Source organism: Alligator sinensis, unplaced genomic scaffold, assembly GCF_000455745.1.
Source record: "Alligator sinensis unplaced genomic scaffold, ASM45574v1 scaffold2044_1, whole genome shotgun sequence".
Taxonomy (NCBI): domain Eukaryota; kingdom Metazoa; phylum Chordata; order Crocodylia; family Alligatoridae; genus Alligator; species Alligator sinensis.
The window spans coordinates 52,100-60,734 of NW_005843517.1; the positions used below are offsets into that span (position 1 = coordinate 52,100).

General features: G+C 51.5%; 1 pseudogene; it reads left to right on the plus strand.

Annotated features, from left to right (window-relative positions):
• The first annotated feature begins 5,043 nt into the window (after positions 1 to 5,043).
• LOC106723304 overlaps positions 5,044 to 8,635 on the plus strand; it is a 6,437-nt pseudogene continuing 2,845 nt past the window's right edge.

The window sequence follows — 8,635 nt, forward strand, 5'->3', positions numbered from 1 at the left end:
GTGGGTCTGGCACTGATTACACTTTTACCATCAGCCGGGTGGAAGCTGGTGATGCTGGAGATTGTTGCTGTCAGCAGTATTATGATACCCCTCTGGCAGTGCTACAGCCCAGTACAAACCCCCCTGCTCTGCTCAGTTCTGCTGCTCCCGGCACCAGCTGCTTCCTGCAGTCCCAGGCCAGCGACTCTGCCGACCCGTCACAGAGCACTGAGCCACATGTCGGCTGTCTCACTCGGTTATGCATCACTATTGGGATCTCACAGTCCACATGCCCAGAGGTGCCTGGCACAGTGCTCAGCTGCCTCTTGGGCTTCTAAGAAAGTGTAAAAAAAAAAAAAAAAGCCTTAATCCCTCTGGCCACAGGAAAGGAAACAATTCCCCCGTGGCCCCATGTGGCCACCAGCAAAGTGCAGAGGCAGGAGGCGACCGAACTCCCTCCACTCTGCTCTGCAACACGGGGACAGCAAACACAGCTCCACACATCACAAACCCTAACTAGAGAGCCATAAGTCCCCTTTCTCTCATCCTGTCATCTCTGCACACTTGTCCCATCTATTTACTCTTCTTTTCTAACTAAGTCAGTTTTGAAGCACTGTTTCATTCTTCTGCTGCTGAACATGGTCCTCTCCAATGTCCCCTGCTCTGGGCTGCAGAGCTCTTCCCATCATCTCCCAGCGCTGTGTCGGCGAGGGCAGGGGGCTTCTCCTGGGCTTCCAGCTATTGCTCTTCACAGCAAACTCCAGGCATTGTTGCTACTTGATTGTCCAGGGCCAATGCTTGTCCAATCTCTTTTTGAAACCTCCAGCAAAGGAGAATCCACAAGTTCCCTAGACAGCCTCTTCCACCAACAGGCTCTTCGGACAGGCACAAAGATTGTCCTGATCACATCACATGCATCCCTGGGAAGAAGGCTGAGAGGTGACTGAGTTTCATGATGTGAACACCTTTCCAAGGAGAAAACCCTGCATACGCCCAATGGCTCTTTTTAATCTATCAGAGAAAGATGCACTAAGACCTCCTGGAAGGCAGACGGGTTCATCTAATAGCAGCCTCTGGCCAGGAGAGGGCACGAGTGACAGAAACGAGGATTGATTTTAGAGCGCACAGAGCATCTCCATGGAGCACCCATAGTTCAGTGACTCACACTCAAAGATGTAAGTGTTTAACCAACATATTGGCATTTTTAACCCTGTTTTAGTATCATGCAAGTCAAAAGGATTGTTATCACTGGGTTCGGTAGGATCTGGACCTTACTGAGCTATTCTAGTGGACCTAGTGAGCAGAGAGCACCTGCCAGGCCAGAGTGGGCCTGGCACATCACCAGGCCAATGAAGATGAGATTAGGTACAACCAAGTGGAGGGGGTTGAGGGTCTTTGTAATGAAGATATAGGCTGAGAGATCGGTTGGTGGCTCTGGAGATGCACATGGCACTGTGCCTAGTCATATGGCACTGACCCCAGTACCTGTTGTTGGAGGTGCACACACTTGTGGTGGTCTTGTCTCAGGCCAAACTCACTAAAATCAGTGATAAATTTGCCAGTCTCAAGACAGAAGGACTGAAATTACTGAAAGTAAAGCAAGTACTTTCCATGCTACTATTTTTACCAAAAAAAAAAAGAAAAAGAATTAGCTAAAGCCTTGTCCGTGCCATTAGAGTAAAATTATGGCAGTTGGAGGAGGAGGTACTTGTGACTACTGCATAAAGAACAACTCATAGGACAACTAAGCTGTCTGTCTAGATATCTGAACGTCTGTGCTTCCTACTTCTATGGTATTGGAGCCCTTGAAAAATATTTTCCTGTACAAACCAAAGCAAATCCAAAGTCCCTTAGCATATTTCTCTGAGCAGAGGCTAGATGTGATACAAGCACACATTGGGTTACTGTCTTATGCCCAACAAATGCCAGCAACTGCCCAAGGAAAGTCCTTTCCACTCCATTTACACTAATTGATTCTGTTTAGGACATGTAATCATCTGCACCTGGATGCTGCATTTTAATGCTTAAAAGTACAATGAGCAAGATTGCCTGCTGGTGCATCCAGATGCATTGGTAATCAAATCTATAAACCTGTTTGTCGCTCCTGCTGCACTCAGTGTGTTTAAACCCAGAAACATGGAACTGCTGCCTTTTAACTGCACACCTGCCTCTTGTTAAATCCCCTCCTCCTTGAGGATGCTGAGAGTGACCTGCAGCTATTTCCTCTTCACAGCGCAGCCATAAAGATACAAGAAGCTTCAAGCATCATTTATCCCAACCTTGCATTTGCATATCTTTCAATACCTGAGCCTCAAAACATGTCAGATTTGGAGGGGTTATGAAGTGTACAGACTTCTGATGCATGATACTAAGATTTTGAAGTGCAACAAGTAAAGAAGCACCATGATATGCATCTGATCCAGCTCCTCTTCTCCATGGTTAAAGCTACATAGCACAGACACTGGAAGATATGGACTATGAAGCCAGTAGTGCAAAAGGAGACTCACACCAAGGCTTTCTCTTTCTCCCTCTTTTGTAGAATCTGTTGGGGACATCGTTATAACACAGACACCAACTTCCCTAACAGTGAGTCCAGGAGACACAGTCACCATCCAGTGCAAGGTTTCCAGCTCCATGAGCTATAAGATGCAATTACATGTGTTCAAGCAAGGACAAACTCCCAAGCTTCTCATATATAATGGAAATGACTGTTTTACTGGGGTCTCTGATTGGTTAAGTGGCAGCTACAGTGGCACTGACTTCACCTTCACCATCTCCGGGGTGCAGGTGGAAGATGCTGGTGACTACTACTGCGGGCAGGACTACAGCTTCCCTCTCACAGTGATACACTGCAGTACAAAAACCTCCTGAGTGCTGCAGCAACTAGAGCATGAGGTGGAAAAGGAGCAGAGGAGGCTGCTTCTCACACAATGTGCTTGAAAAATATGGAAAGAACAATCACGGTAATGAGGCTGGTTAGACTCAGATGGATTCATTGATTTTTGGAAAATCCCCTTCCCCAAGGGAAAATTTTCATGGATGGCATCTCTCAGGGCAAAGCCTGCAAAACCCGCATGTCAGGGCCTTAGTCATTGCCAGGCAGCACCTCAGCGAGGAAAATGTCAGTTTTGCAATCATGAATCCCTGAGGTCGGAGGAGTCCTCAAGGGCTGTCTTGTCCCATCTGCTGCACAGGGGCAGGGCGTGCTATGTCCAAGCTGCCCTGGACAGATGTCTACCAGTCTTGAAATCCCCGCAGTGAAACAGATTTCACAACTTCCCTTCAAACTACATCCTTGAGCCCTTTATTTGTGTTTTCATCCAGGAGCAGCACAGCGAGTCAGCAATGATGACCTGTGGGTGGAGAAGATCTAGATAAGTCCCCATTGGCATATGAGGCTCAGCCTGCTTATCACCCCGGCCCCCCCCCCCAGTCACTACTGTCTAGCCAGCAACACATGACCAACCATGTCCCTTACTTTAGGCCAGGGAGAGGATGGGAATGTATCCAGGGCAGGCAGCCCTAGGGTCAGCTCTGATCTCTCTCTGCTCCTCTCCCATCCTGCTCTTCATCTCTGCGTCCCAGCTTTGACCAGGGTTTGGTTGCACGGCTCTGAGGTTACTGCCCCTGCAGCCTGTTAACCACCATCCCTATCTGGACCCCAGGCCTGACTGCCATGTCTTGGTGCCTGACTCCTGGGCCCATTGTCCTGTGCTTTGTATCCCTGCTTTGTTCCCCCTTAGATCTACATCCAGTGTGAACGGTCCCACAGGAGCCCAATGTCCTGTTACTGCTCCTGCACTCAGAGCTCACTGTGTGCCAGCCTGCTGGGCAGGGTTAGATGGAGAAGGGGCTGGATGCTGCCTCATCGGTGGTGTAGTGGTCAGAGCCCTGTGGTAGGAGGGAAGACAGAGATGTGCTCCAACCCCGTCTGAGTGCGGGGTGCCCAGAACCCAGCTGTCTAGGAAGGTGCCCCGGCATCTCAGCTCCTGGGCCCAACACGGAGGAGCACCTTCCTCCTGTGATCCCAGCACCTGCTAATCATGAGTTTCATGGTTTAGACATGGGTGTATCCAAAATGGGTGAACACGCACCGCCATGTATGTGAGCAGCCTCCTTTGTGTGTGCAGTCCATGTGCGCGGGCTTGTGAGCTGGCCCCTCAGGGGAAGTAGCCCTGCTGCCTGCAGATACGTGCCCAAGACACCAACAACACTTGTGCAGCTGCAAGGGGGCACAGACCCACGGTCTCCTGTGGAGGGTTGCACTAGGCTGTAATGTCCCCATGAAAGGGCTCCCTTTCCATTGGTTGGCACTGGGAGCACAGCAGACCACAGACATCCCACTGCACAGCACCTCCACAAGCCCCTCAGCCACAAAGAGGATCACAGCCCTGTTGGGCCCTGGGATGAGAGGAGCTGGCATGCTCTCCTCCAGGGTTCACCTACCCTGGCTTTGCCCTTCCAGCCCCTTTCCAAGAGCTTTTTGGTTTTATTTCCACCCAACACCAGGGCTGGTGAGGGATCAAAGCCTGCAGCTATGTCCAGCCCAGCCTGGGGGAGCTCCCACAGCCTTGACCCTGCAGCCCCATGCAGGGACCAGCTGTCAATGGTCCCACAGCAAGGGCCTGCTTGTCAGGAGGGTCGGGGCAGGGTGTCAGGACAACATCCTCCTGGGAGGGGGATCCTGGGGTGAATATACAGACGCCAGCATGGGGGGGACAGAGCCAAATGGCAACAGGACACAAAGCACTCTCAGGACTCCTGGTTCATGGCCTGGGAGAGTCACCTGCAAGGTTCAGTGTCATGGAAACATCCGGGGAGCAGAGGCACAAAAAATCACTGGGTTGTGACAGTTACAACATCAACTTTATGTGCCCATCAGCAGACACCAGTCCTGCCCAGAGGAACACAAAACACCCGCGCTGCTCAGTGCTGCCAATTTGTGTGAGGGCTCATTTGCACGGATACTGGAGAGTGCTCTTGCAGCCGGGCTGAGTGCTTATAACTGATCTTCTCTGCGGGGCCTGCGGAGCTGAGCAGCATTTCCCGCTGAGGCCTGACAAGATGATCTGCCCGGCACAGCTCCTCTGGGTCCTGCTGCTGTGGGCTCCCGGTGAGAGATCACTGCAAAGGGAACAGGCTTTGTTAGCAGCACCATGCCCAAATAATACTGCTCTGGTTGCACTGCCTTTTAAGTGAATCTTGGAAAGAAGCATGCATCTCAGTATCAAACATGCCGGGACTCTAATAACTGGCCAATATTGAACACCTTCTCTTTCTTTCTCTAGCCTCCCTGGGTGAAGTTGTTCTGACTCAAGACTACAGAAACCCTGGCCGTGTCCCCTGGAGAGACAGTCACCATCAAGTGCAAGGCCAGTACCAGCATTAGCAACTACATAATGTGGTACCTCCAGAAACTAGGACAAGCCCCAAAGCTCCTGATCTACGATTCTACCAACCGTGTCTCTGGGATCCCCAGCAGGTTCAGCGGCAGTGTGTCTGGCACTGATTTCACTCTCACCTTCAGCAGGGTTGAAACCAAGGATGCTGGAGATTATTACTGTCAGCAGCGTCAGAGCGACCCGATCACAGTGCTACAGACCCACACAAAAACCTCCTGGTTACGCAGCCTGGTCCCTGTGCTCAGTGTGGGTTGCAGCTGTGACCAGGGCGGGGGGAGTTCTTGCAAACAAAGAGCAGAAAGTTATGCAAACTCCACCTGAGCTTTTACCCAGGAGCAAGCACCTCCACGCCCCGGCACACAGAGAGACTGATGCGCTCGGCTCCATGGGATTGCAGCTGCCCCCAGGCAGGGAGGAGCCATGCGCTGCAATGGTGCCCAGAGACCGTTGCACCCACTGGAAGTGGAAGAGGAGCAGGAAGAGTATTTTTGGCAGCCAGCTAGTGGGACATTTGAGGGCCCTGAGAGGTGAAGATTTGATTTCTTTTTCCCTGTAGGGCAGCTCCCCATGGCACAGGCTTTCTTATACTGAGTGCAGAGCTAGAGGCCAAAGTGCTGCTTCCTAAACTCTTGATGCCCTTTCCAGCACCACAGTCACTTTTCTGGGCAAACACCTGTCCAAATGCTCAGTGGCCCAGCCCTGCTGGATCCATGACAGCAGGTGACATGGTTCATCTGCACATCTACCATGAGCACAGGTGATCAGCTCAGTGCCACTGATCCACAGCTACTGGCTTGTTACACCTGATGTCTGCAACCCCTGCAGCTTCAGGGCTATAGTGGAAACATCCCCTAAACATTCAGGGTTCAGGAGTAGCTTTCACTACAGCCCTGAATATGAAGTGGTCTCAGCCACCAAACAATGCTGTGACATTTCAAACCAGTCCGCTAACCCAAAGGTCAGGAACCACGGCCTCCATGCCTGGAAGCTTCCAAATCACACAAATTAGCAACTATGTAGGCAATCCTCCTACTTGCTGGGACACCAACAAATCAATCCACATTGAAAGTCAGTGCTGTTAAAATGCATCTATTATCCATGCCAGGCTTTTAGAGAGATCCAGCAATGACGGGGTTGCTGTTGTGATCAGGTAAAGGAGAAGGAGGAACAACTGCATAGTCAAGTATTTCTGAAGCTCCACTGCGGGAGAGGATGAAGCCAGCTGAGCGTCTCCATCAGCTGCTGCTTGTTCCCACCTCCACGGCTCTCCTGATGACCAAGGGTATCTCTACTTCTCCAATGCAGGGTGCGGTATTGTTCATTGGTGTCCAGGGCTCCTCACAACAAGACCCTTCTCCTCATCTCCCAGTTGCTCCCACTACAGCACACAATGGAAACCATTTCCCTGGAAATGCATGTCTCTGCTGCAACAGTCTCCTGGCAAGCCCCTTCTCACCTGGGGCAGAGCCCCTCCCCACGGTCCCTGCAGCATGTGTCCCATGGTGCCTGGATGTGCTCAACTCATCAGGACCAGCTCATGGAGACCAGAAATTGGACAAGTGCCCCTTCTGGTGCAGCACATCCATCCCCAGGGGTCACTCCCAGCCCGTGACAGCAGGAGGCAGTCGGGCTGCTGCATCCTTGGGGCAAGGCAAGGCCAAACCTGCAGGGCACAGAGAGAAACCTGTGAGGAGCTGAACCTGGGTCACAGAGAGCTGAGGACTCACGACCCCGTGGAAGGGCTGCTTACCATGGTGTGAGGACGGGAAGGATTGGATGCTCTCTGGGAGCACAGCACCATCTCCTTCCCATAAAGACAGGTGCCGTCATCTCCTCAGCACTGGCAAGGGCCTCTTTTCTGCCCCACAGCACTGGGGGATGAGTGCCGGTGTCCCAGCTGCCCGCGGAGGGTTCATGGATTGAGAGTGTGGTGGGACTAGAAAGGTAAGAAAGATTTATTGACTTAACAAAAACACAACTATGCGTCGTAACAAGACAAACAAGAACAGACAAAAGCAGTTTGTGTCGGCATCTTATCGGCAATCCCCTCTGATGCGTGATACACAGCAGTCTTCTCTTTCTACAAAGTTCAGCGAAGTCAGGCGTCCCCAATCAGTGCTGTCTGAAGAATCCTGGGAAGGACCCTGGAATGCAGTTCTTGGGCTCCTCGAGGTCCACGGACCCACTGGTCCTGGCAACAGCTAACTAATCCTTTTCGCAGAGCTGTTTCTTCCTTCTGAATGCTTTCCAGATATTCTAGCTCATGTATAGCTTCTGAATGGTTCTGATAACGAACGACCACTCAGATTCCTTTTACTTCAACTGTCCTTAGACTGACCAATAGCAGTACAAGCCTTGCATTCCTTTGATAAGGTAATTTTAACTGTGCCACAGGGCCTTACTACTTCTGGGATTTGCAAAATTTACCAGGCCTTACTTTATACAAGGCCTCACTACATCTTAAACTTTAATTAGGCTTTGAGCAACAACATATAGCTTCATATATAAATGATACAGAAAAACACTTGGTCTAATCTTCATAGAGCCTTCAGCAAGCACCTTTATCACACAGGCACACTTTTCAGCTGTCACACTGCTGGTGCCGTTGGTGTTGACCCAGCTAAGTTATTTTGACCTGTCGTCGTATACAGCGGTGGACTGGTCTGAGGCTGTAGGGGAGGAGGAGCCCTCACTGGGGCACACTGCTGTGTGATGCAGAGACCCCAGAGTCAGGAAGGGCTCACCTGAACACACACACAGTGTTACCCACTGATGTCACGAGTTTTGCCTGTCAGCAGCCAGAGGTGCAGGGCCTCCAAACCCCCTGCACCTGTCTCTTTGGCAGCTGGAAATCTTCATGGCCACAACAGGGCCTAGCAGGCCTGCAATTTTCATGCCACTGCACCTAAACACACACACAGTGTCACCTATGTCACAAGTTTTCTTGTTTGTTTGTTTGTTTTTGTCAACAGTTTGAGGTGCAGCTTCCCACAAACCCCTGTGTGGCAGAAATGCCCCCGTCGGTGCCCCTCTCCAGAGATCTGTCTCAGCCAGCCTGAGAGGCTGCTGTTGAATCTCTCACAGCGGGGATCTCCCACCTTCTCTGCAGACAAAAGCCTGGCGCCTGGGAGGCGATGCTCTGGTCACCTGGGCAGGGGGGGGAAGACCCAGCCCTGTGCGCAGGCCCAGGTAGCCAGGGATGCCATGCAGATTGGACGGTTTGTAGCCAGTATTGGCAGGCTTCGGTTGGGCGG